Source organism: Mauremys reevesii, linkage group 12 (assembly GCF_016161935.1).
Source record: "Mauremys reevesii isolate NIE-2019 linkage group 12, ASM1616193v1, whole genome shotgun sequence".
NCBI lineage: Eukaryota > Metazoa > Chordata > Testudines > Geoemydidae > Mauremys > Mauremys reevesii.
The window spans coordinates 29,885,733-29,912,993 of NC_052634.1; the positions used below are offsets into that span (position 1 = coordinate 29,885,733).

General features: G+C 51.8%; 5 non-coding genes across 5 annotated transcripts; 3 read left to right on the plus strand and 2 right to left on the minus strand.

The window, feature by feature from the left end:
- Positions 1-1,017: 1,017 nt before the first annotated feature.
- Positions 1,018-1,089, minus strand: TRNAC-GCA. Its single transcript has one exon. It is a non-coding gene; the product is annotated as a tRNA-Cys (tRNA).
- A 3,346-nt stretch (positions 1,090-4,435) lies between these two features.
- On the plus strand, positions 4,436-4,509 carry TRNAT-CGU. The gene has a single exon. It is a non-coding gene; the product is annotated as a tRNA-Thr (tRNA).
- A 13,027-nt stretch (positions 4,510-17,536) lies between these two features.
- Positions 17,537-17,609, plus strand: TRNAK-UUU. Its single transcript has one exon. It is a non-coding gene; the product is annotated as a tRNA-Lys (tRNA).
- A 6,830-nt stretch (positions 17,610-24,439) lies between these two features.
- Positions 24,440-24,513, plus strand: TRNAN-GUU. The gene has a single exon. It is a non-coding gene; the product is annotated as a tRNA-Asn (tRNA).
- Positions 24,514-25,283: 770 nt separating this feature from the next.
- On the minus strand, positions 25,284-25,355 carry TRNAM-CAU. The gene has a single exon. It is a non-coding gene; the product is annotated as a tRNA-Met (tRNA).
- Positions 25,356-27,261: the final 1,906 nt, after the last annotated feature.

Here is a 27,261-nt window from a genome sequence, read left to right on the forward strand (position 1 = left end):
AACAAGGAAAGGTTTGGGGACAAATTACAGCTACTTCCCAAGAGTTTGTTTCTTCTGTAATTAATTGATCCTGGCCCCATCCATTGATCCTGGCCTGGTGTCTGACTGTGGAATTTACTGTTTTTATCCCAGCATATTTGTAAAGCAATGTCTTCTTTAAAAGCTCCTTTATTTTAGGTTATACAAACAGGTCACTTCCCAGCTATTTCAAGGAGATGGAATTTTCCCAACCCACAGGGAACTGAAACTAACATGCTCAAGATCACACATTCCTTAGGAGAAAACGAAGGGAGAAAAAACAAACAAAACCCACCAAACCGTTGCTGTTTCTACCCAAATGATGAATGAGACCAGAAAGTGAGACTGTGCAATTAACTGTCTGGTACTACACTGACTCTGCAGTTACTTGGATGCAGACACACCCAGCTCTACGGTTGGGAAACGTACAGAGACTCTGCTCCTGCTCATGAACTAGCAGCACATGACCTCTGAACAGCTGCCATTTGAATGTATCTGAAAGTCACAAGGAACAACGATCTGTGTTAAAGGAAGGCTGCCATTTATTAGAGCCCCAGTTGATGCCGTGTGCACAAACAGAGGATTGAATGGGTAACAGGGAGTTTGGTAAATCTTGGTTATTTTATTTTTGTAACAGGCTCCTGTCCACCCCCAGTAGAGCTTTCAGTCCCAATGGCAACTTACTTACCAAATGTAATACAGACTAGTCCATGCCTCCCAAGTGGATGTGGTTCTTGTTTTTCTGCACATTGTAGCCCATGGAGGCCAAGGACCTGCAAATGTGTCTTCATGTTCCTTTGTTTAATTGATGAAAACATAAACTAGACACTTAGAGGATTGGAACTGATTTCAGCTGGGGGACATGTTTGCTAGGTTTTTATGCATTTGCACAGGAAAACATTGAGTGTGTCCATTCATTTCAGGCATCCCTCTTCAGTGGAGCTCCTGAACATAATAGAAACAGATATGCAATTTTTTTGTTGAAGGAACACGCTTGAAAGGGGGCATTTGGAGTTGAACCAAGAACCACTTGATTTGCAGTCAAACACTCTACCATTGAGCTATACCCCCTCCCCAGCAATTGCATAGGCAAGTTAGTGATCTTAATGATTTTGAAGGACGGGCTCTGCCTCAGAGAGCTCCTTTTCTATTCCCAGACCACAGGGGTTTTTAAAATGGGGTTTGATTAAACTTTATATACACATGTAGACACCACAGCTTGCACACCCACCAGCATAGCTTCCCCCCACTGACATAGCTACGACCTCTCGGGGAGATGAATTAACTGCACAGACAGGACAGCTCTCTCCCCTCCGCTTAGAGCAGATTCATTATTTATGAATAGGTGGGAAATAACCTCCTGAATGGACAGGAACCAATGTATCAAATATTGCTGTGTCTGCATTCAATATGGGTAACTGGTCATATTGGGCTGGATTAGTAGGAGCGTTGCCAGCAGATCAAGGGAAGTGATTATTCTCCTCTATTCAGCACTGGTGAGGCCACATCTGGAGCATTACGTCAAGTTTTCGCTTGCTCTCTGCATCCTCCCCTGCCCTGCCCACCTCTCAAACCTCTCTGCCCCTCCCCGGAGACCCACCCTGTCCACCTCTTTCTGTGCTCATCTGTTGTTATTCCATGAAACATCAAGGATGGAATAAAAAGCTGAGTTTACTCCAAGGTGAGGAAAGAAAGGAGCCACCAATCCCCTGGCAAAGCTCAGTGCCCCAGAGAAAACCTGCCCTCTGCTATCGCAATCACTGATGTGCTGGGGATATGATGGGAAAGGGACTGTCTGAATGATCAAGGCAGGAAATGGACAACAATCTACAGCAATTTCATTAACCACAAACACACTCTCCTCATGCTCCAGCCAGAAGGGAAAGGAGAAGGAATTATTGCTGTTCAGCCATAGACACACTTACACAATGGCACAGCAGTGTGTGTCTAGTGGAAGCTGGTCTGAGGACACAACTGGAATTGATCACTCAGTGAGAACAGAACTAGAGTGCAGTGAAAATCACATCTCTAGCAAGTAGTTGTGACTGAGTGGTTAAGGCGATGCACTAGAAATCCCTTGGGGTCTTCCTGCGCAGGTTCAAATCCTGCCAGCTATGTAGGAAGTTGTGGTTCTTTAGTTTCAATGGAGCTGCGTCTTGTCTCACTCTTAAGCTACGTCTACATGAAAGAGTAATGTGGCTTCAGTTAAAGTGTTTTAATTGAACAGCTGTTGCATGTCTGCCCTATGCCCCTGTGTCACCAGAGCACATCCATGCTAACATCTCTTGGATTGCCACAGAGAGCAGTGCACTGTGGGTAGCTATCCCACTGTGCAACTGGCTGCAGGGTGCTTTGGGAAGGGTTTCAAATGCCTCACGGGCTGGTACAGCACCACAGGATGCAGGTTTCTATCCCATTGGTCCATGGGCATCCTACTAGATTGCCAGCTGCTTTCCAACTGCAATGTGCGTGGTGGGGTAGAGAGCGTGTGTGGTGGGGGGGGAGACAGTGTGTGCGTTGCGGAAGAGTGAGTGTGTCACACACTGTCTCTAAGTTCAGACAGCTGCTGGAAGCGACCAGTCCTGAGACAGGGGACAGCCCCAACATCAGCCCCCTTCTCTCACTGGCTCAGCACAGCACAGCACTCTCTGTCACACACGCACACACTGCTGCCTGCTCAGCTCTGTGTCAGGGGTGCTGGAACAGCAGGTTTAGAGGGCCATGGTCCCACCACTCTCTACTGGCTGTTAGGAAAAATGATGGAGGGGGGGAAGGGTGCAGTCTTGGGGAAGAGGCGTTCTGTGGGTGTGGCCTCGGGGGGAGAGGTGGTGTGAGTGGGGGTCCTTAGGGAAGGGGTGTCATGGGGATGCCACAGTTCGGACAACGGTGCCCCCCCCCCAGTCTAAGGAAACTCCTGCCACCCCTGCTCTGTGTTGGCAGAGCAGGACAGAGCAGCATCCACGGCAGTGATTTGCTCCCTGGGGCTCCGGCAGGGGGGCTTGGGAGTTGATTTAAAGGTCCCGGGGCTCCGGCCGCTGCAGGGAGTCCTGGGCCCTTTAAATCACCAGCCTGGGGAAGCCGGGCCAGGCTGGCACAGCGTACCAGCTCTTGCCGGTACCCCATACCGGAACATACCGGCTTACTTTCACCTCCGGAAGGTCCTCACGTGGATCAATAACTGGTTAAAAGACAAGAAACAAAGGGTAGGAATAAATGGTCAGTTTTCAGGATGGAAACAGGTAACTAGTGGTGTCTGTACTGGGACCAGGACTAGTCAACATATTCATAAATGATCTGCTAAACAGTGAGCTGACAAAATTTGCAGATGATCCAAAACTACCGACTTGCTTCCTAGAACGAACGCTCCTTGAGTGGGGTGATCCACAGGGAGTAGCTCAAACCCCCAAAGTGCCTGGCCAGGGGCAGGACATTAGCCCAGCAAGGGAGGGGTGTGGCAGTGACATCACAAAGGCCTTTTGCAGGACCTCAGACTATTGGTCAAAGGTGGTGGGGAGGTGGTGACCTCACAGAGAGATGCTGACATCAGCCAGGCAGGAGAGGGGTGAGGGGCCAGGGAAACCTCAGAGACCCCTGTGGCTTTGCTTCAGCAAGTCTCCTTCTCCAGGTCTCTCTTTGAAGACTAAGAGAGTATTCGGGTTCATGTACGTGAGCACCAGGAGGAACCTCTTTTGAGTTTTCTCCTTCCCTTTTAGTGATTTTACTAGAAAACAGACGTCCCTGTTCAGAAGGTAAGAGCCTCCTCGAGGGAAGGGGTGTCATGGGAGTGTCACATTGAGATGCCGGTGCCCCCCCCCCCCATGTAAGGAAGTTCCCACCACCCTGCTCTGTGTTCGCAGGGCGGGAGAGAGCAGCATCCACGGCAGTGATTTGCTCCTGGCTGCCGGAGCAGAGCAGCAGGCTCAGCTGTCAGAACTTCCCAGAGCGATGAAAGGGGAGGGGCCCATGGCTCTGTAGCAGGAATGCAGGGCAGGCGAGTTCACGGCGGGCATTGTGGGATACTGGCAGAGGCCAGTTATGGTGATATAATGAACAACAGCATTTACTCTGTTACTTTAATTTTGCTACAAAAAGCTCTAGACCTCTCATTGAGGTGGTTTTATTTTGTCACCAAAACAGGGCAATTTTGTCGCCAGATGTGGCATTGCAGTGTGTACACCAGCCACAAGCTACTGACCAAGGGAGCATTGTGTGTTTTTCACACACCTGAGCAATATAATGATGCTGAAATAACTTTGTAGTGCAGACCTGGCCAAAGATTCACACACACACAACTTGCAAGGAAAATGTCACCTGCTCCTCTGCTTTGCAGAATCCAAAGACAAGCAAAGCTTGTCAGGCCCTGGTAGCAATGGCAGGGAGTCAGGTGTGGGCAGACACTGTGTTTTTGGCACCCACAGGCACCATGGCTTAGCTGGCTAAAGCATCTGTTTCGTAAACAGGAGATCCTGGGTTCAACTCCCAGTGGTGCCTTGTTGACTGGTTTTTGGGGCATCTGCTATTGGCTACTGTCAGAAGACAAGACTCAGAGCTAGATGGGCCTTTGGTCTAGCCCAGTGTGGTTTTTCTTATGGTTTAAATAACACTCACAGACACTGATAACAGAGTTACTGAATGTTTGGGAGTTAGGAGCAGGTAGGTCAGTGGTCCAGTCCCCACACAGATGACCCCTGTCTCCCTCTAGGACAGGGGCAGGTCTGAGTTCTCACCCAAATACTCATTGTGGCTGCCAGAATCTGTGAACAGCTTGTTTAGTTTATGCCAAAGGTTGAGTCCTGCTTTGTGCACCGTGTGTGAGAATGAAAATCCTAAACTGCCCTTTGAAAGAACGAATGCAGCAGGACGTGTTATTGTCCCTGCCCCAAAGCAGACAGACCAATGGAGAAATGCCGTCAAGTCCAAGGTAATACTCCACTGCCATTTTACCTTTTTTGCTTGCTAAACTCCTTCTTATCTGCCCGGCCCAGGCTGTCCTCTGCCTCACCTGCTGCTCCCGGCCTGCTCTAGAGTCAAACGCGCAGGGCCCCCAGAGGAACAGAGGCTGGGACAGGGCAGCAGCCTGGGCTGGGCTGGAAAGATGCTGGGAGTTCTCGTTCCCTGAGAACTGGCCTGGCTCCCTTCTCAACAGCGAACAAATCAATCAATTCCACGTCCCCTCCCCAGAAAAACCAGCCTGGAGCCAAGGGCAGCAGGGGACGATTCCCTGCAGTTCCCACCGAGGCAGGAGAGAACCCAGGGTGTTTCTAGCAGAGCTTATGGAACTGATGTGGGGAAACCAGCCTTTAATAACAGGCAGTTCCAGTTTAAGCTCAGTGTTTTTAACAATTTCTACAACATTAAATAACCCTTCAATCCTAGTGTCACCATCCATAAAACTTCTTCAGCCTTATAGGTTCCCAAGTGCACAACTAAATATCTCTTCAAATCCAAGGGAGTGGAGATCAGTCAGTGTTCAGAGTCATCCCACATAGAAGAACCATGTTGTGGTACATACTGGCCCCATCATGTGGCCATGGCCTTTCCCTCCTCTCTGTTAAAAGTTTTGGTATTTTGCACAGAAATTTTCTTCCCTCAGGAGAGACCTGGGAACCAGAGCTGCCAGCCAGACAAACACCATTAAGAAGAGGCATAATCTGTCAAAAAATGATCTCCCTCCTTCAGTTCAGTGACACCCTGAAATGTTACTTATCCTGGCAGAGCCGGAGGATTGAAAGCAGCTACATCAAACCCCTGTGTAGCTAACAGGAATGAACACAAACACTCCCTTGTATCTGAAGTGATGTTTAGTTTTACCCTTTGTTAACTACAAGACTAAAGGGAAAGGCAGTGGTGGTGCCAGATATTAAGAGTGAAACACAAAACAATCATCATAGTTATGCCCATAGTGACTGCAAAATCTTTCTATATTCTTCTTATTATCATCAGTGTATTATTTTCTCTGCTGTCTAGACATTGACTGGACCTTGACCAAGAAATTTGGATCTTGATAAAATAATCGACTATCCCTGGTTAAGGCAATGGACTTGATACCCACTCAGGTGTCTCCACGCAGGTTCAAGCACTAACAACAGTGGCTGCCTTTAGACATAGCTTTTAATCAGGGCAATACATTGATACCAATTCCTGTTAAATAATTTCTCAGCCAGAGTCCGTCACCCACATTCCTTAAGGCACTGGGCCACCATGTGGACGTTTCATTTCCCGCCTCAATTTCACACAGAGACACAATTTCCTTTGCACAGATCCGTGAACAGCAAAACCTTCCTGTGTCTCTGGTCTGAGCCAGGGCATTCGATTCCAGTGAACCCTTCTCTCCTGCAATGGCAATGGTCAGAGAGAGGGGACATGGTCACCTGCATCCCTGCCAGGGAGATATTGGCTCGGCTCTTTCTTTCTGCTGCTGTTGTTAGTCCATGAAACATCAGGGATGGAATGCAAGGCTGAGTTCATGCACCACCCCCCTGAAACATTTCAGTGCCCCAGAGAAATCCTGCCCCCGGCTATTGCCATGATATGGTGGAGATTTGAATAGGAAAGGGACTGTCTGAATTGTCAGTGTGGGGAATGAACAACAATCTATAGCAATGTCATTAACCACAAACACACTCTCATCATGCTCAAGCTGGAAGGGAAATGGGCAGGAACTCTTGCTGTTCAGCCATGGACACACTTACACTAATGCTCAGCCATGAGTGTGCTGGAGGAGCTGGTCTGAGGAATTTGAAGAGACAATTCTGTGAGAACAGAAACATTGTGTAGTGAAACAGCTATACATCAAGTAGTTGTGGCTGAGTAGTTAAGGCAATGGGCTAGCAATCTTCCTCATGCAGGTTTGAATCCTGCCAACTATGGAAGCATTAGTGTGTTGTCTTAGTGCCTGAGCATCCATGGAGCCAGATCTGGTCTCACTCTAAAGCTGTCTACACTTAAAGTACTGCTGTAGCACTGTGGCATAGACAGTTGCTACAGTGAGGGGAGGGGTTTTCCATCCATGTAACAGCTGCACTGGCAGAACAATTTTTCCTTTCATTTAGCACTATCTAACCACGGCTTAGGTCAGCTTAATTATACTGGTTCTGGGGTTTTTCACACCCTAAAAATGTACTTGTTAGAGGGTTTATCCCGTCACCCTCCCATTCCGTGGTCCTTCTCGCATGACCAGAGAGCAGCAATGCACGAAGCTCAAAGGTGCAAACAATTCAATGTTTATTGGGGTAAACTTCCAGCAAGCAATGATTCCAGTTTCCTTCCTCGGTGTCCCCCTTCCCAGCTCTGACACCACAGAGGCTTGTTTGTGTCCCTGTTCCCCTTCCCTGTTCCTATTCCCCGCCCCCATTCCCATCCCCATTCCCCCCTTACTTCCTGATGACTGCAGACTATATAGTAAAACTTGAGTTCTGCTTAGCTATGCCTTAACCAAGCATTTTACTGAAATTTAACTAACCAATCCTAACACATTGTAACATGATTATCTAACCAATTATACCCCACCACCTTAATTGGTTTACACCCAACAAATTAATTATACAGCAGACAGAAACAATCACAGCGCCAGACAGAGATTATACAGACAAGCAATAGGAAAGTGGGGACTACAGTGGTAGAACAACAAAGAAATGAAGATGTCACACCCCAGCTGTTGGTAAGTGAGTTGTTCCCAGAGAGGATGCTATCAACAGGGGCGGCTCTAGGAATCCGGCTGCCCCAAGCACGGTGGCACGCCGCAGGGGGCGCGCTGCCGGTCGCCAGTCCCGCGGCTCCGGGGGACCTCTTGCAGACGTGCCTGCGGAGGGTCCGCTGGTCCCGCGGCTCTGGTGGAGCTTCCGCAGGCATGACTGCGGAAGGTCCACCGGAGCCGCCTGCTGCCCTGCCGGCAAAATGCCGCCCCAAGCGCGCGCTTGGCGTGCTGGGGTCTGGAGCCGGCCCTGGCTATCAAGGTAGAGGTTGTGGGTGCTTGTTGCTTATCTGTCTGGCCCCCAGGGCAGGATTTTGAGGTTCACCATTACTTTCTCAGAATGCCAGCACCCATCTTTTGTTCACTTAAAACGTGAGCAGGGAGATTCCAACACCATAGAACTCATGGAGCTCCAGGAAACGGGTAACTTTAGATCTGGGTGAGTGTGTCTAAAATTCAGCTGTGCTGTAGAAGGTCTCTAGGAGTTGAAAGAGATGTGCCATCTTGACCTCCCTAAAGAGTTTATCAACTATTAATGAAAGCTAGGGTTGATAAGTCATATTCTTTGTAGTATCAGGATGGTGGACTGGTCTAAAGTGCTAGTTATAAGACTCATTTTTTTTCCAGTCCCTTGGGTGTTCTGGTCTCTGCATAGATATGTGGTTTCAAATCCCACTCCTGACATTACCATTTAATTCTGTCTGGAGAAAATGGCCTCACTTCAATCTTCTTTGGAACAATAGAACCCCATTTGCTTAGCTTTTCTATTCCAGTAGTTGTGAGAGAAGCTCCAAACCGGGGGGAAACAGGGCCTGTTCTCTCGACTGATCACTTTTTGTCTTTCTTCATTCCAAGCCATTTTCTCAGATACATCCATATTTCCCGCACTTTTATGAAACTTTAGGGTTATCATTTCATTGCCACACAACTGTACTTATGAAGTAAAGTGAAACACAACATTTTTTGGATATTCTTTGCACCGCCTTGTGTTGCGTTGGTTTGAGCTGAGCTCTTTTGCAGTGTGTCATTTTGCCCCATGGGGCAGTTCATTTGCATGGTGCTGAACTGTCGGGCTTTGCACTCCTACATATTGTCACTTTGTGCTGTGGAATGTCAGTTCACACTGAATTGTTAGATGTTACATTGGGGTGTTTCCACTTTTGTTGTTGTTTATATTACATTGCGATGGCATCGAATTACAGAGCTGTACGGCTGCAAGGGCCCTGGAGAGGTCATGAAATCCAGCCCTCTCTGCTGAGGCAGGGCCTAGCAGAGACGATGTGTCAGGGCCATGTGGGGTCAAGTGCCCACAGCAGCCGGCCCAGGCAGGGAGCAGAAGGAGGGAACCAGAGCCAGAGCAGGTTGTCTATGGGACCAAGTATATGGAGAGTATCCTTGACAGAGGTTTGTTCAACCTGTTCTTAAAAACCTCCGAGGACAGAGACACCACAGACACCCTTGGGAGCCTATTCCAGAGCTTAACTACACTCAGAGTTAGAAAGCTGTTCCCAACATCTAACGTGAATCTCCCTGGCTGTAGATTAAGCCCATTACTTCTTGTCCTACTGTCAGTGGACATGGAGAACAATTGATCATTGTCCTATTTATAAAGACCAAACTTTTCTCTTTGCAGACATCCGTTAAATGGTTATTATCCCCTCTTCTTGCCTGGGGAAGAATGGAACAGGAGAAAATCCTCTCTTAACAGAGGATGCAAATGTCAGTTTGGTCTCTCTTTATGTTTTACTGAAGCTCAGAGAGAGGAAGAAACATGACCTGCCGAAGAGCATGGAGAGTTTGTTTCATTTTGGTCTGTGACTATTAGCAGAAGAGTGACACCTAAGGGCTGTCGCTACCACCCACCATGGGGCTTGAGTTTATGATGGTGGGATTAAGAGCATCATGCTCTACCAACTGAGCTAGCTAGATTTAAAGTCAGTCAACCGCCCAATCGCAGTGTAGGAGGAGCCTGAGGGTGTTTATTTGTGAGCTGAGGTTCACTGTCTGACATTTGCCTTCTTTCCTGGATTGTTATATCTCCAGCGAGCAAACCGGAGCTGTCACAAGGCTGGTTAGATGCTGCTTTCTAGCCCAGAGAGCTGGGGTTGATTTAGCATGCTGTCGCCATCAGCTGGTCAGAGTAACCAGGGTGGGAGGGTGGAATTTAGGAATCTCCCACCAAGGGGAGGTGCTGTTGGACTCATCTAGTGGGGGAGAGTCTGAGTCTGAGTTCCCCACACGCCACACACACGTTTTCACAGGGAATCAGGTCCCCTGGGGAAAAACTCAAAAGAAGCCCAGGCCCAGGAGTGTCAGAGAACGGAATCACTGTTTGCCTTAAGAGGTGGGTGAGGGAAACCTGCAGGTCCTTAGATCCCTCCAGCGCCTGATAGAACCATTTGTGGGGAAGGGCTGGGGAATCTGAGGAAGACAAGGAAAGGGAAAAAGGGCTTGCAGCTGTTGTGCAATCCCCATGCTCTCAGGAGAAGGGTCTGGGGGGCTCAGCACTCAGAATTCACAAGATGGCAAAGCTCAGAGCCCTGTTACATGGAGTCAGAATGTGATCAGCTCACACCCAGGGGAGCAACACCCCTCCCTCGGTCTCTATGCCAGAGCTCCTATCAGCTCAGTGTGCTTCCCGCGAGAGTCGGCTGCTGAGAGGGTTGTGATGGGGTAAATGAAGGCAGAGGAGGATTGTTCCTCATGGAGGCTTTTTGTGTGGCTCTGTGATCCTGCTGGAGGAAGCATCATTTGAGTTTGTTTCAGTGACTTGGGTTGGGCTCAGGTTGTGACCCTGAGCACAGGGTTTCCTGCATTCTGCTCCTAGCCCCTCAGGGAGTGGACAATGGAGCAGTTTCAGAAAGTGGATAGAAAGTAGCCTAAGAAAGTGTAGCATAAGTGAGAAGAAAACCATTGCCATCACCTCCCTGGTGGTCTAGTGGTTAGGATTTAGCACTTTCACTGCCACAGCCTCGGTTCAATTCCCAGTCAGGGAAAAGTGACTTTAAACCAAAAAAGCTTCAGTTATTCTTCCTGTGCAATGTAAAGAAATCCATGTTACTTTCCTGGTTCCCCATCTTCCCAGTGTCTCCATTGCAGGACCGGCACCAGAGCAGCAAGCCGGTGCCTGGGGTGGCAAATGGAAAGGGGAGGCACAAAGGCAGGTCTGGCCCTCTTGGAGGGAAGGACTTGCTGCTGAATTGCCCCCAAAAGCGGTAGTGGTAGAGCTGCTGCTGAAGTGCCGCAAATTGTGGCTTTTTTATTTTATTTTATTTTTTTTTCACTTGGGGTGGCAAAAACGCTGGATCTGGCCCTGCTCCATGGAAGACAATTTGTTAAATCCCAGATGAGTGCAGTTCTATCAGTTCTCAGCCTGAGTCCTTAGGTCTTAATCCTGAGGCTATTGTCCCACCATGGGGCCATTTCCCGCCTCTCTTTCCTAGGGAAGCACAATTTTCTTTGCACAGACACAGGAACAGCAAGATCTTTCTCTGTCCCTTGTGCAAAGCAGGGGGCCAAATTCCATGGAAACAATGGACAAGCAGGGGGCCCTGGGCACATCCAGCCCTGGCCGTGAGATGTTCCCTCCCCTCTTTCTTTATGCCCCTGTTGTTATTTCATGGATTGTCTGGGATGGGGGAAAAGCTGAGTTCACTCCAGGTGGAGGGGAAAAAGGACCCTCAAAGTCTCAGGACCCAACCCCTGCTACCAGGATCACCGAGGTGCTGGGAATCTGCATGGGAAAGGGACTGTGTGAATTGTCAAGGTGGGGAATTAACAATCTTCAACAAGATCCACCTCATTAATCACTGACACAGGCTAATCCTGCTGCAGATAGAAGGGAAACTGGGAGTGATTCTTTGCTGTGCAACCATGGAAACAGTGACCCAATTGCACCGCAGTGCATGTGCTGGGGAAAGCTGGACTTCACAGGCAGGTGGAAATAGTGGATCCCAGAAATACCTGGAGTCCCCCACACCATTTCTGCCACCAGGGTGAGATGTTGAGCTACTCACAGCGCCCCCCACCATCACCTAGCAGATCCTAGAAACACCTGGAGCTTCCCACAGCACTTCAGCCACCAGAGTCAGGTGTTGAGCGTCTCACAGCGCCCCTCCCCTCCCATTACATTCCAGGAGGGGGTGGCAGCACCCCGCACCCAATGCAGGGGAGAGGGCTGAGTGCATCTCTGCATCCTGAGTCCAGGGCACCCACTCTCTCTGCCCCACAGAGAGAGTATCTGGCCCTGCTGAAAAGTGACCCTAAGAACCAGCAGGCTCCAGGACCGCAGGTTTGGCCCTCAGAGCAGGGAATGTGTCCCCCATGCTGCTGTTAGGCCACTGCATGCTCTGAAAATAGGACAGCTCTGAGTGAAAGTTGCAGTCCACCTTGGGATATAGCTCTGTGGTAGAGCGTGTGCTTTGTATGTATGAGGCCTGGGGTTCAATCCCCAGCATCTCCAGGTTCTTCTTTTCACCCTGCTGCTTTGCTCCTGCCCAGCTGCGATGTGGCCCAGCAGTCTCCCTGCAGGAGTTTTAATCCTGCTGAGGGAGGGGCAAGTGCCAATTGAATGCAAGGTCTGGAGGGGTTTCTGCTCCTAAGTCATCTTGGTACATTTAAGATTCCCACCCGCTGTGCTGCTTGGGACAAGGGTAGATGAGAAGGGCGAATCCTCCAGCACTGGAGGGAAAGGTCCCATCTGCACAGACTGAGAGGCAAGGAAACAGAGGGGCAGTCAGTGCTCAGAGAGGAGAGAGGTCAGTGATTTACACCCACCAGGGGACACTGTCTTTTTGAGTATCACAGGGGTAGCTGTGTTAGTCTGGATCTGTAAAAAGCGACAGAGTCCTGTGGCACCTTATACACTAACAGACGTACAGGAGCATAAGCTTTCGTGGGTGAATCCCCACTTCGTCAGATGAATGGAGTGGGAATTCTGTGCCTGGCTAGCCAACTACAAAAGCAATTTCTCCTCCCTTGGTGTTTGCACCTCAGCTGCTAGAAGAGGGCCTCATCCTCCCTGATTGAACTAACCGCCTTATCTCTAGACTGATTCTTACCTGCATATTTATACCTGCCCCTGGAAATTTCCATGACATTCATCTGACAAAGTGGGGATTCACCCAAGAAAGCTTATGCTCCAATATGTCTGTTACTCTGTAAGGTGCCACAGGACTCTTTGTCTTTTTGAGGCGAGTGCAGCTGGCTTGGGATGGTGCTGATGATGGATAGAAAAAAGGCTGGAGTCAATGACTGATGAGACCACAGAAGGAAGGGAATGGCAGCCCCACAGAAGGTCCTGGGTGCTCAGATGCCCCAGTTATTGCACCCTGGCCTGTCACACAGAGAGAAAAGACACCGAGGGACCCAGCCCCCCTACAGTGATCCCATGGACAAGAACCTGGCTGGGAGTTGGGTGAAGGTTCCCTCTGGGCCAAGGGAGCTGAAATCCCTCAGTGTCCTGGAATTTAAGCAATGGAAGCTTCAAACCCTGCACGGGTGTGGGCTGAGGTGCGTTAGCAGAAGGTTGGGCTGGACACGGGAGGCAGGTTTGTATAATTTTTGGTCGTTCCCAGACTGGGACTAAGTCCTGCCCCACCCCACAGCTGTGTAAGGCTCTGGGGAGTTTGGGTGTGGGAGGAGAGGATTGGGCTCTAGGAGAGTTTGGGTGCAGGGTCTGATCTCAGTCAGGGATTGTGCTGCAGCAGGGTGTGTGGGGCAGGGTCTTGGAGAGTTTGGGTGCAGGTGTGGGGTCTGGGTTGGGGGTGCAGGAGAGGGTGAGGGTGCAACCTTTACCTCGGGCATCTCCCGAAAGCAACCCGCACCCCTTCTGGCAGCAGCCCCTGCCGGGAGGGCAGGGGCATCTCTGAGCATGGCTGCCGCAGACTCCACCCCTGAAGCTCCCATTGCCACAGTTCTCAGAGTTGGCTCTCGGGCGGGGCAGCACGTGGAGACCCCACCCCCCACCCCAGGGGCCGCAGGGACGTGCCAGCCGCTTCCGGGAGTGGCGTGCCACATGGAGCGAGGGTGGGCAGGAAACCGCCTTAGCCCGCTGGTGCTGGTGGTGGCAGGGGTCCTCCGGCTCTTTTAACTTGACCGGGGCAGCAGGCAGGACCAGGGGGGACACTCCCAAGGGCCTAACGTTGCTTTGCACAACAATAAATCTTGGAACAGGACAGAAATGAAATGGCGGCAGAACCTAAGGAATTAAAAGCCTCCGGATTCTTGTGTGCACTGACTCCGACGGAAACTGTAATTTGACTCGCTTTGTGTCTGTGGCCGGTAAAATATCAAGCCAAAATCATTGCAGTGATTGGGACCGTGGGTTTGAGGAGGCTTTGGTCTTATTAAAATGTAACTAGCATGTTACACTTGTGTTTTTAAAGGTGGCTTCCCCAAGCAATCCCAAGTTGTTCTTCCCACAGCTGGCTGATGGGGGGCAGCAGGGGATCTCCCCAATCTGGGGGAATCTCTCTGGGCCCCACTGTTAGTTCTCCATCCTTTCTCCTCCTAATCACAGACACCCCTCCCCTCCCCATTATCAGTGTTTTGGAGCGACCCCTCCCCTCCCTTGATGGGATACAGACTCTCTGTGACAGAGACTGACTGGGGCTCCTCTCTGCACAGCCCCAGTGGGGAAAGAAAGAGAAGGGGTGGGGCAGGGTGGGGAGGCGGGGGGAGAAGATGGGCAGGAGTCAAATGGGACTAAACCAGAATCGAGGAGATTTTCTTCCTGTTAAAATGTCCGGGAGTCTCATCACTGAAAAGCTGCATCTTGAGTTAGGTTTGATGCATCAGCCTTTCAATTACCAGGCAAAGGTGTGAACCCCAGAGACTGATAACTGCCTGCTTCCCAGCTTGCTCTAAAAAGCACCTGCAGTGGTGCAATTGGTTGGTATAAAGGGGGCTACTGCTGGGGTTATGAGTTCAAGCCTTGTCTGAAGCACTGGTGTACATTATCCATGTAATTTCCCCAGCTTGCTTTGCCCAATGCATAGGGAAAGGAGGTTGAGTTTTAACATGTGGCAGTGGGTGTACAACTTGGAAACATCCCCCCTGTGCTGCCATTAGCCAGTACATTATTCACTGGCAGGGATAATTGATTTATTTGCTCCTGTGAAAGCCGCCAGGACAGGTCTGTGGGCAGCAGATCTCCTTGCTTTTTCCAGCACACCCCTGGCTCCTTCCCTGCCCCAGTCACTGCTGTAGGAGGATCCTATATGTACTGAGCCTAACATTTCACTGGGCCTTCTTAGCACAGTTGGCAGCATGTCAGTCTCATAATTTGAAAGTCTCAAAGCTCAAGCCTCAGAGAAAGAAATGGTTCTGTTTCCTGCTTTGTATTTTCTAAAGGAATTCAGAGAAAAGAAAGTAGAGGAAAGTGGTTTTTAGACACCCTCCCACCCATCTAACACACAGAGGCTTTTCCAAGGCATTAACTTTTCCTTCTCTGTGCAGTTTGTATTCTCCATAGAGCAAAATAAACCAAAAACATGCAAGTCTAAGCCTAATACAGTACAAAACTCAATACAGATCAAATCTCACCCTCAGAGATCTTCCAATAAGCTTCTTTTGCAGACTAGACTTATTTCTTGTGTAAGCAGAGTCAGGATGAGATCTACCCTGACATCTGGTGGTACATTATGAGGAGTGGGCAAAGGAATTTTAGGAATGTGCATTTGCATTGGTAAACCCACTCCACTTAGCATAACACACAGCAGCATGGGATGGTTATTTTCACACTGTGGCATCCCCAATTTCTTTGTTATTGGGGCAGGAAGGAAAAAAGTGCTGTTACCTTAATTATGTGAATGAGGAACTATGAGACTGCTTTATGACAGAAATGACTCAACCTACATTAAATAGTACTTGCTAGACAAGGGACATGGGTTCCAAAACCCAGTGAAGGGAGAGAGGCTGGGAACTGGTGTGTGTTCCTGATGATATGGGCCCTTTTGAGGGCCTGGAACACCAATTGCACATTCTCCTCTCTCCACTGTTAAAGAGCAGAGCTAATTTTGAATCCTTTAGGAGTCCATTTGGAGGCTGCTGATCTGAATTCACGTTGGGCCAAGGTGGCACTGGTGCTTCTACTACAAGTTGAAACCACTAAGAGCTGAAATCACTAAAAGAGCTAAGCTTACTGAGCTGAGATCATTGAGTGGGGGAGCCTGAAGATCGATCGCTAAGCAGCTGGCAGAGCGGAGCAGTCTGCAGCACGTTGCCGCAGCCTGTGGAACAGTAAGCAGTGTGGCGCAGTTCGCGGGGACGGCTGATGCGGTTCACGGGTTGGCTGGAGGAGCGGCACAGCTGGTGGAGTGGAGCCAGTCGTGGTGAAGGCTGCAGCAGAACTCCACGGAAAAGCGGGGCAGTCGGCCCTGGCCCATGTAAGGTGTCCCTTAACACCCTGTGTGTGCCCCCACCATTTCCACCCAGGCTGGGGGGGTAAAACTCTGCAGATAAACTTTTGAACTCTGGGGTGGCACTGACCAGAGACAGAGACTCTTGGGTTGTTGGACTTTGGGGTGATTGGACTTAAGACTCTAAGGGGGAAAGGACAGTGCCAAATGTGCTTGGAGGTGGGTTTTTTTGCTTAGGGTTTGTGTATAGTCCTGGTTGTGGTGTCTCTCCAACGTGATGCCGCATTGTTTCCCTCCTTTATTAAAAGGATTTTGCTACACTCGGACTCTGTGCTTGCGAGTGGGGAAGTATTGCCTCCTAGAGGCGCCCGGGGGGGGTGGTAGGTAATTGTCCCAGGTCACTCGGTGGGGGCTTGAGCCAGTTTTGCATTGTGTTATTGAAACGGAACCCCTGGATACTGAACCCGGCCCTTGTTGCTGCCAGCTCAGAGGGGCAGAAGGGTTACACTTGTCTGGGCCCAACCTTTTCACCTGGTATAGCCCTTGTTCCAGCTCAGGTGGTAGCTAGGGGATGTCTCATGACTGCAGCCACCTTTGTTCTGTTCCACCCCTTATACAGCTTTGGTACAAGGCAGGAATCTTTTGTCTCTCTCCTGGGGAAAAGCCCCAGGTTTAAGATGGATTCCTGTACCAGGTAACATGGTCACATGTCCTGTGAGACCCCCAAGCCTTCATTCTTCCTGGCCTGACTCACAGATGGTGCAGGACAGAGCCATCTCCAGTCAATTGTCCTGGTTAATGGGAGCCATCAAGAGTCCAAACCACTATTAATGGCCCACACTTTGCATCATTACAACAGGACCACAGAGTTATAGTTCATATTTCTAGTTTCAGATACAAGAATGATCGAGTCATACAAATAGGATGAACACACACAGTAGATTATAAGCTTTGTAATGATACTGCACAAGAGACCTTTTGCATGAAGCATGTTCCAGTTACATCATATTCACACTCATTAGCATATATTCATAAAATCCTATGGAGTGCAACGTCACAGCAGGGAAAGGGTTTTACTGCACTTGGGAGCAGTTGAGTTTCATGTTCAGGCTGTGGTATGAGTTCCTCCAGGTTTCTCATAAGCACACAGGGACCTTAGCGGGTACTCTCGATACAGGAATGGCCCAGACATGATAAAGTGATGTAGTTTGCATTTTCCTTTTTTATTTTTGTATTTCCAATGGCATTTCTGTTTGTGATTTTGTTTTGCTTTGTATAACTGTGTTTTCTCCTGGATTTGTTATTTAACTAAAAAAAGAATAAGGCCTCAGGGCACCGGATGGAGGAGCAGGCTAGGGCTAGGACTGCTAAGAGAGCACGAGTAGCAGGTTTTCTGTATTGTTTCCTGCTCTCATTTTCTTGATTAGTTTCTCTTCTGCATGGAATTTGCTTCTTTGAAACATGAGCCTGACTAGCTCAGTTGGTAGAGCATCAGACTTTTAATCTGAGGGTCCAGGGTTCAAGTCCCTGGTCAGGTGAAAAGTAACCTCTCCTGTTGGATATTCCCCCAGAACTGATGAAGGCATCTCTCCAGGATGTTATTTGAATCACTTTTTCCCCCCAGGAATTCACCTTTCACTAGGAAGGGCCATGTACTGCCTGGGACTGAAGGGGAAACTTCCTCACATGCCCACTGGCCTTTCACAGTCTGGATTAAGAAAGGCCTCTGGGAGCTGCAGCAAACTGCTGCATGACAACTTGGTGAGCAAATGCAGGGCTGCCCGCACAGGGTCATACACACCAGAGCTCAGCAGAGGTCTGGGGTTCCTATTGGTCCCATGGTGTAAGGGCAGCACTCGGGACTTTGAATCCTGCAATCTGAGCTGAAGTCTCGGTGGGATCTGAGGACAATTCCTGTGCCACAAACCCTGCTGGGTCTTCCAAGGCTCTATCTTGCTCTCTCCAATGCCATGAATTCCTGTCTTTCACCCGCTAGCTGTTGTGACTTGAGCACAAGAGGGGATGTTTGATCCAGAAGCCTGGCCATGCCTGGAGTCCTGTAGGTAGGGATGCAAGCTCCATTTCCTGTGAGTCCTGAATCTGGGCTGCAGCCTGGCCTAGCAGGCAGCCCTGTTGGTTCACCTACTGGCCCAAAGTCACTTGGGCAGTGTTGTCTTTCCCCAGGGATGCTGAAGGGCCTAAGGGAGGGAGGCTCAATACTCCCCCCCATCAGTCAGGAAGGAAGAGGAGGGCTGCAAGAGTGGGCAGGTTGATGGCTGGGCCTTCTAGCATTCGGTTGGGGACGAGGTGGGGAACGCGAACTGGGAGAAATGGTTGCTGGCCTGTGAGGAGTGGCTCAGCAGGTGGCGTAAGTGGACCTTGTCATTACCTACAAGGTTGTCATGCTCAAGACCCATCTGTGGGGAATTTCCTCAGCCATGTATTTCCCCCTGCTCCACGAGTGCTGCTGAGACCGAACACGATGGCCTTCCACTTCTTGTGGGGCCATAGGACGTCCCTACCTAGTCAGGAGAAGTGTGGCTTTTTTGCCGTGTTAGAAGGGGGGTTGGGCCTGGTGGGCTTTGAAGCCTTGTACGGTTCTACTGTTTTGTTTTTCAATTTTCAGTGGTGGCTCAGCTGGAGAGCAGGTCAAAGCCCAAAGCCCTGCCCCCGCCCCCCTCGCTCCACCCTTCCCCCAAAGCCCTGCCCCCCCGCTGTGCCCTTCCCCAAAGCCCTGCCCCTGCCAAACCCCTTTCCCCAAAGCCCTGCCACTGCCCCCTTCCCTGAGGTCCTGCCCCGCCCCGCCCCAAAGCCCTGCTCCTGCCCCTCACTCTGCCCTTTCCCCAAAGACCTGCTCCCACCCCCGAGGTCCTGCCCTCACGCTGCCCCAAACCCCGAGGTCCCCCTCACATCGCCTGTTCCCCTAATCCCCGCCCCTTTCCCTGAAGTCCTGCCCGCCCCGTCCCTTCCTCCAAGGCACCACCCTCGCATTGCCCCTTTTCCCAGCACCCCACCCTCACTCTGCCCCTTCCCGACTCCCCACTCCCACATTGCCCCCCCAATACACCCCTCCCCTGCACCCTTTCCCCAAGGACCCACCCCCACATGGCCCCTTCCCCCGAGTTCCCGCCCTTGAGCTTCCCTTTCTCCTCGAGACCCCGCCCCTGCACCGCCCCTTCCCACTGGTACCGCATGCCCGCACCACCCCTTCCCCCTGGGACCCCGCCCCTGCACCGCCCCTTCCCCCCTGGGACCCCGCCCCTTCCCCCTGGGACCCTGCGCCTGCACCGCCCATTCACCTGGGACCCTGCCCTCACATTCCCACTAGACCCCACCCTGCAGCACCTGTTCCTCTAATCCCTGCCCCTGCATTGCCCCTTCCCCCGAGACCCCACCCTCATGCTTCCGCGTTGCCCCGAGACCCAGCCCACACAGCGCCTCTTCCCCCAAGTCCCCAGTGCCACACTGCCCATTTCCCCCAGAGTCCCCGCCCCACACTGCCCCTATGACCCCACCCTCACATTGTCCTGAGACCCCGCCCTCCCACTGCTCCTTCTCCTGAGACCCCGCCCCTGCACCACCCACTAACAGGCCAGACCCCGACGGGGGAGGGGGAGAAACATGCTGTGCTCTGCCACAGACTTCCCGAGTGTCCTTGGGCACATCACTCAGCCTCTCTTCTCCCGTCCAGGAAATGGGGCTGGTGGCGCTTCCCGCCTCGCACGAGCTGGGAAGAGAACTACCCTGTGAATTAGGAAGATGCTCCCAGTCCCCCTGCTCCCACCTCTAGACCCACCTCTGCTCCCAGAGCCAGGAATAGAATCCAGAGGTCCTAGCACCCAGCCCCCTCCCTGTTCTGACCACTGACCCCCACTCCCCTTTTAGGCTCACTGCCATTTCTATCCACCCACCCCACCTGTCCATCCCTTTGCTGCAGGTTTCTGGGGTGTCACCCCTGCTCTGCACTCCCCCAGTGCAGCCACAGGCCTTTTTTCCCCCAACCACACATCCTCTCCCCCTCATGCTGGATCATCTGCTTGGCCCCCTGCCCCCTCTCGGGGTGCGCTGTGCGGCGTGGCTGGGGATTGTGCAATGGCCCAGCACAAGGCAACGCAGAACGTAAACCACAGGCCCTGCCCCACCCCACCGGAGCTGCCCTCCAGGTGCATTTGAGCCCAGCACCTTGCATCTGTGCTCTCCTGCCCCACGAGGGGTGAGCTGCAGTCCCCACCATGCTCTGCAGCAGAGAGAAGAGTCAAGCCAACCAGCCCATTTAGGATGGGGGAATCAACACCCTTTTTTCTGCACAGCCACTGACCATCAGCGGGATTCCTCCTCCCTCCTGTGCCTCAGTGCAACTAAATCTCCGCACCTAGACAGCTGGTCCATCCGCTGCACCCCAGTCCCCCATACCTAAGCCTCCCTGCCAAAGCCCTGCACCTGGCTCCATAGAATTAAGTCTCACATCTCGCTGGGAACTCAACTTCTTGTGCCCAGAGAGTCTCGGCCCCCCTCAGTAGCTGACCTGAGTCTGAGAAACACAGTGTCTGTCTTCTCTAAAGAAGTACTTGGAGAGCATTTTCTAGTGTGACCACGTGGCCTAATGGATAAGGTGTCTGACTTTAAATCAGGCAGTTGAGAGTTCAAGTCCCTTTGTGCTTGTGCAGTTTTACCTTTGGCTGAACGTCCTGCTCCCTTCAGGGCTGGAACCTCTTTTTGGTCACTTAGGCCAATGCTCTGGCTTCAGCTAGAGCCCCGGGAAGGAGTTGGGGGTGGGTGTCACAAAGGCTGGGGCATGAGCCCCAGGTGCTTCCAGTCTCGCCTTTGCCCTTCCTGACTTGCCAAAGAAACTGGGCGGCTGCCCAGGCTAGCGTGTGGAGCAGTTTCCCTCTTCCAAGTGTGCGCCTGTCCCTGTGCTGGAGGGTACTTGCTACATAGCACCTTGGGAGCCTGGGTGTTTCTCTGCTTCTCGCCAGCTGGGGAAAAGCCTCTCGAGGTAAAATCTCCTGCCCCACTGCCAAAGTGAGCACCTGGAGTGGGAACAGTAAGAGGCCCCACCGGGGGGGCTGGCCCTGCTTTCCTACCATCGTCTGATGTTGGCCACAGAGCATCAGCAGCCGCCCCGCCTGCTGGTCTGTGGGTGGCCTTCAGTGGGTGTTTGGCATGGCAGGAGCAGGCTGGCTGGGGGTCTTTGTCGCTGTCTGCTGGCCACGCATAGGCATGGTCGTCCCTCCTCTGAACAGCCAGAGTGAGTCTGTGCTTAGAAAGCAGAGACACAGGAGACTGGAGACAAGAGGGTGAGAAAGATTGAGAAAGGGCCTATGCAGACAGCCCACACCACAGGGACGCTGCCTGGTTAAGGGATGTGGAGGCACCAAATTGCCCCAAATTTCCCGGTGCCCTGCGCAGCTGCGTACTGCTCCAGCGGGGAACCCGATCCCCCGGCTGGCTGAGCCGGCCAGGAAAGCTGCCCCTGCCCCTGCTCCACCTCTTCCCCACAGCCCCCACCCCTGGTCTGCCCCCACCCCCCTCTTCCCACCCCTGCTCCACCCCATCCCCCCCCACTCCGCCCCTTCCCCTGAGCTACACCCCGGTGGACGGCAGGAGGGATCAGGCGCACCCGGCACTCACTGGGCGGTGGGAAGTGGAACGACCTGGCCCCAGCCTGCTCTGCTCCACTAGCTCCCAGCCGCGCCACTGGTGAGTGCTGGGGGGGGCGTTTCCCCCCCAACTTCCAAGGCTGGGAGCAGAGTGCAGCAGGCTGGGGCCGGATCACTCCACTTCCCGATGCCCCGTGAGTGTGGGGTCGGGCCTGCCCTGCAATTACCGGGCAGCGGGAAGTGGAGTGACCTGGCCCCAGCCTGCTCCACTCTGCCAGCTCGGGCTGGGGGACGGGGGTGCCGTGTAGGGCACCAAAATGTCTAGGACAACCCTGAATAGATCATTTTCCCACAGGGACCGATGGCTGTTAGACTAGAGATATTCAGGCTGCCTGTACAGGCCTAGACTTTAAGAACTCAGGTGTATTTTTATCACTTAGCTAGTGACAGGGCTATAAAAGAAAGACCCAAAATCCCAGTCTGCCTGCGTCTGGGCCTTCTCTCCCTCGGAGAGTCTGAGCCTTGTTTGTAGGCGAAGGCCTTTGGCTAAGCAGCAGGGGCAGCCATAAGCTGGGAAGCGAACGGTCCCATCCTCACCTCCCAAACCCGTCACACTGAACTAAGGTGGGGTTGGGCTGTTAGGAAGATGATCCTGTCCCGATAGTGCCCATCACCACCAGATAACGAAACAGATCTTAAGGGAGCATCCGGTCTGGCAAGAAATCCCTTCTCAATGGTTGTGGTTGTGAAACCCTCATTTCTGTAGGGTTTAGCTTTCTGGCCCCCACTTTTCTATTGTCAATCTGTCTGGTTCGCTAATTGTTTCTGTCTGCTGCAGAATTAATTTTGCTGGGTGTAAGTTAATTAGGGGAGTGGGATGTAATTGGTTAGAGAATTCTGTTACAATAGGTTAGAATTGGTTAGTTACAATGACTGGTTAAGGTCTAGCTGAGAATATTACTGTATAAACAGGGGTCAGACAGGAAGTGGAAGAGGAAATTGGAATCATGCTAACGGGGGGATGGGAATAGGGAACAGGGACACAGACAAGGCTTTGCAGTGTCAGAGCTGGGAAGGGGGATGTGGGGTAAACACTCTGCAGTGTCAGAGCTCATAGACTCATCGACTTTAAGGTCAGAAGGGACCATTGTGATCGTCTAGTCTGACCTCCTGCACAACGCAGGCCACAGACTCTCACCCACCCACTCCTGTAACAAACCCCTGGCCTATGTCTGAGCTAGCGAAGTCCTCAACTCGTTGTTTAAAGACTTTAAGGTCAAAGAATCCTCCAGCAAGTGACCCGTGCCCCATGCTGCAGAGGAAGGTGAAACCCCCCAAGGGTCTCTGCCAACCTGCCCTGGAGGAAAATTCCTTCCCGACCCCAAATATGGCGATCAGCTAAACCCTGAGCATGTGGGCAGGACTCAGCAGCCAGACACCCAGGAAAGAATTGTCTGTAGGGATGTGGGGTAAATGCTCTGTGGTGTCAGAGCTGGGAAAGGGGACACTGGGGAACAGACTGTGTCGGTCTATAGAGATAAGCCCGACTGGTGTGAAGGGCTTCGTAATCTGCCTGCTTGGAAACTTGTAAACATCCCTTTGTCTGCGCTTCCGACTTCTGGTCTTTTGCTGCTTGCTGCCTGCGTGACAAGAGCCAGGGAAGTGGGCAGGGGAAGGGAAAGCCCTGTAACAATGGCTCCTTGCTCCTCTCACTCCAGGCTCAGGGGTCAAGGATGGGCAGGACTCCAGGCTCTGCTTGAGGGATCATGGCACAGGGGCTGGTGGGGGAGAAAGGATGGTAGATTCTCATCTGCGCTCTGGAGAGGAGGTAATAAATGAAGGGGGCATTTTTGACTCCTCCCCTCCTCAGTGTCCCCAGGGCTGGAAGTCTACATTACGCAGGGGAAAATGAGGGGGTGATGCCACTTGGTTACTGAAAACCAGTGCTCCAAGTAAGGTTTGAACTCACAACCTCAGCATAGCTCCTCTCAGCACTGCCCTATAAGTACTGTGCACTAACCAATTGCGCCACTAGGTTGATACAGGCAAGGGGTGACGCCAAAACATTCTCAGTGGGGCTGAGAGCAGGTAGCGACAAGTGTACTCGGTGGGGTGGATTCTTCTCAAGGGTTCCAGGCACCATTTGACCCTTTTGTTCTTCCCTGTGTAATAACAGAGCTGATTAAGACTCAATGGAGAGTCTTGCTGCAGACCAACAGATGTGAAGTCACTGATAACCAGCTCTAAGCATTAGTCCTGCTTTGGGACAGTGTCTCTCCTGCAAGGAACTGCCCAGTCTGCGCTAGCAGTGAGGCTCCCTCACTAACAGCTGAAATCAGGGAGAGCTGTGTGAAGTGCAGGGCCCCAAGGGTGCCGGAACAGGGGGGAACAACACCCCAGGACTTTAAAAAATGGGAGGGCTCTGCCTTGCCACTTTGTAATGACCGTAAGGGCGAGTGAGGGTGGGGAGGGGACGGAGAGCAGTGAGCGGGAGGAAGGATCTTGGGGTATGAGGCAGTGTAGGAGCGGGGCCTTGGGGAGGGGGTGGTGCAGGGGCGTGGCCTCAAGTGGAAGGGGTGGGGCTACTGCTTGGGCTCTGGTGGCCGCCACTTTTAGGCAGGGACACCCGGGGGGGGCAAGTGGGGCAAAAAACCCTCCATACCAGTCCAGTTCCTTGCGGTTGCTTGTCTATCCACTGCATGCATGTGCTATACCGTACCCTGAGCTGATTCCGGGCTTTTGTGCTCAATACAGCCTTGCCCCTCCATGTCTCTGTGGCGCAATGGGTCAGCGCGTTCGGCTGTTAACCGAAAGGATGGTGGTTTGAGCCCACCCAGGGACGATGCTAAGCCTGTGCTGCTTCCTTGCTTCCCCGAGGCCTGTGGGGGAGCCTCAAAGGTCCCATTTTGCTGCCTCTTGGCCTCAGTGCTTTCAGCTGGTGGTCCAAAGAGCGGGCTGGATGCCATTCAGAAACCCATCTGCCAGCAGCCGTGCCGGAGGCTCAGGCTTAATCCTCAAGGCCGAGCACAAAAACTTTCAGCCGGGAACATTTTGCTCCCTTCCCGCCTCTGCCCAAGCGGCAAGGGAGAAGCGGAGGAGACAGGCCGGCTCAAAGACACCTCCCTCCCACTTCCCTGTACGCTGTGCAAAGCTCTTGGCCTGCCTCATGTCTCGTCAGGAAAGCACGGCCATGCGGCCCAAGCCTGAGTCACGTCCGCAGCCTGGCCCGCCCCGCCCCGGCTGATGGCGCGCAGAGCCACGCGAGTCAATGGCAGGTCGAGTCGGGAGCCTCGGCTCTTTCCCCTGACAGTCACACACACAGCGCTGCCTAGCGCCCCCAGAGCCTCCCTCGTGTTCTCCCGCAGCAGCCGCCTGCCGGGGTGGTGGGAAAAGGGGACCAGGAAGCACTGCAGCCTCATTCCGGGACAGGACGCCCTGGCCACGCCCAGGCCTGCCTCTTGCCTTCAGCCCAGGCAGCCAGAGGTGCCGGGGAGCTCCCTGGCGGCCGCCGCTTCGCCTCAGCCACCTCTTGCCTCATGGCCTAGGCTCTTGGTGCTCTGCTGGTCACCGGCTCGCTTGAAGGCCCAGAGGGAAAAGAAACAAGCGCATGCATAGCAGAGGATGGTTTCGATCCATCGACCTCTGGGTTATGGGCCCAGCACGCTCCCGCTGCGCCACTCTGCTGCTTCTTCACACTCTCCCCCTGCCACCTAGCCGTCACTATCCGGATTAGTGCCTTACACGCTCTCGCGCTGGCAGGCAGATGCGCAGGCTGCTAGGCAGCTGCCCTGGTCACAGGATTTTACAGCTAGCTTCTACAGGGTAAAAAGGATCTATTTGGGGTTTGGACCCCATTGGGAGCTGGGTAGCTGAGTGCCGGAGACGGGAGCACTTCTTAAACTGTTTTCAGTTAAGCTTTCAAGCTTGTGAGGGACGAGGTTCAGCCTTGGATCCGTGTCTGCAGCAGGCAAGCACCTCTGGCTCAATCGCCCCCCGCCGTATTAGCAGAGTAAAACGCGGAGCGAACGCACACGCCTTGCAAAGGAACAGGAGCCGGGATCTCGAACAAAAGTCAACATTTTATTAAGATGTCGTTCAAAGAAAAAAAGTGTACGGTACAGAGTTTCGGCGTAGAAGTTTCTGGTGCTCAGGGAACAACGTACAGCTTACCCAAGGGGTGCGAAGTTCAGTTTAAGATCGGGTGGCGTAAGGAATACATAATCTGCAATAGCCCTGACGGGGGGTAAAAGGTTAACGTACAGACACTGAGTTAGGAGGGTATGTTGTCCATATGAGGGCTACGTTCGGGTGTGGAGTATAACGAGCGGATACGACGATGAGGATGGATTGACCCGCGTTTGGTGAGTTTTAACGTTCGGTGTTTTGGAATCTTTGCCACAATCTAGTTGAAGCAGGGTCAGTAATGAAGTCTCCCCTGCCATCTGTTGGTGATCTGTCGTCAAGGCCTTTTGGGGCTGATGTCATTTGCATGGTTACACCCACCCCGGATTGCATGATGGGAGTGCTTGTCCAAACGGTCATTTCAGCTGCTGCGGGATCCCCAGTCTCTTTGTTATTGGGGCAGGAGTAATCCAGTGTATTTTCCCTGTTGATTTTGGATCAAGGACAGAATAACTGTACCTGGCATTTGAGGCCTGAGAGCGTCACCCTCACCTGAAAAGTACTCACCATTAAGGGGTATGGGTTCCTAAGGGCAGCACGTGGTAGGAGGTAGAAATGGATGTTTGTTGGTCTCTTGCAGGTGCTGCTGATGTCCTTTCTGCTGTCCCTGGTGTGGAAAGACAGAGGTGGTTTTGAATCTCTTAAAATTGTTGTTAGTGCTGCAGTTGCTCGCCCTAAGCTTATGCCGTTAGATCTCTTTCACGGTGTATTTTGGTCCTGAGTGGTAAAAGGTGTGTTGTTAGGGAGTGAGGTAGCAAAGGTTAGTTGCAGAGGTGCTGTGTGTGCCACAGAAGTCGTGTGCCCCCCCTGCTCTGGTCCAGGAGTCCAGTATTTGCATAAACCCACCCACTGACCTGTGACTACCAATCTCGCTCTGCTAACTCTTCCATAAAAACTTTTCTGCCAGGTTCTCATTCAGCACTATATTCCTATCAACTTCATTTTTAAGTACCATCAGAGTCCACCTGCTTCAGTAAACTAAAATTTTTACCTATCTGTCAAAGATTTTAGGTGTATGCTATAACTCGCTATTTGTAATGGGATAATAATTAATTCTATTTTTAAACTCAAGAGAGAAGAAAACCATTAAATGTGCATTTAGAGAGTTCAAAAGAATCCCATGGTGCTAAACACAAATATTTATTTTCAATCTCTCTTAAATTGCTATTCTTTGGAACCCATGTTCCTTGTCTAACGATTTTTATGTAGGTTCGGGTGAGTCCGGAAATCATGAACTGCTAAGTACCGTTCTGGTGTCCTTGATTCATATATCCAGGATTACTACACTTTATTTTTTTCTGCCCTAATAAGCAAGTGTTTGGGGATCCCACAGCAGCCAAAATCACCATTTGGACAAGCACCCCCATCATGCAATGCAGAGTGGGTGTGACCATGCACATCAGCAACC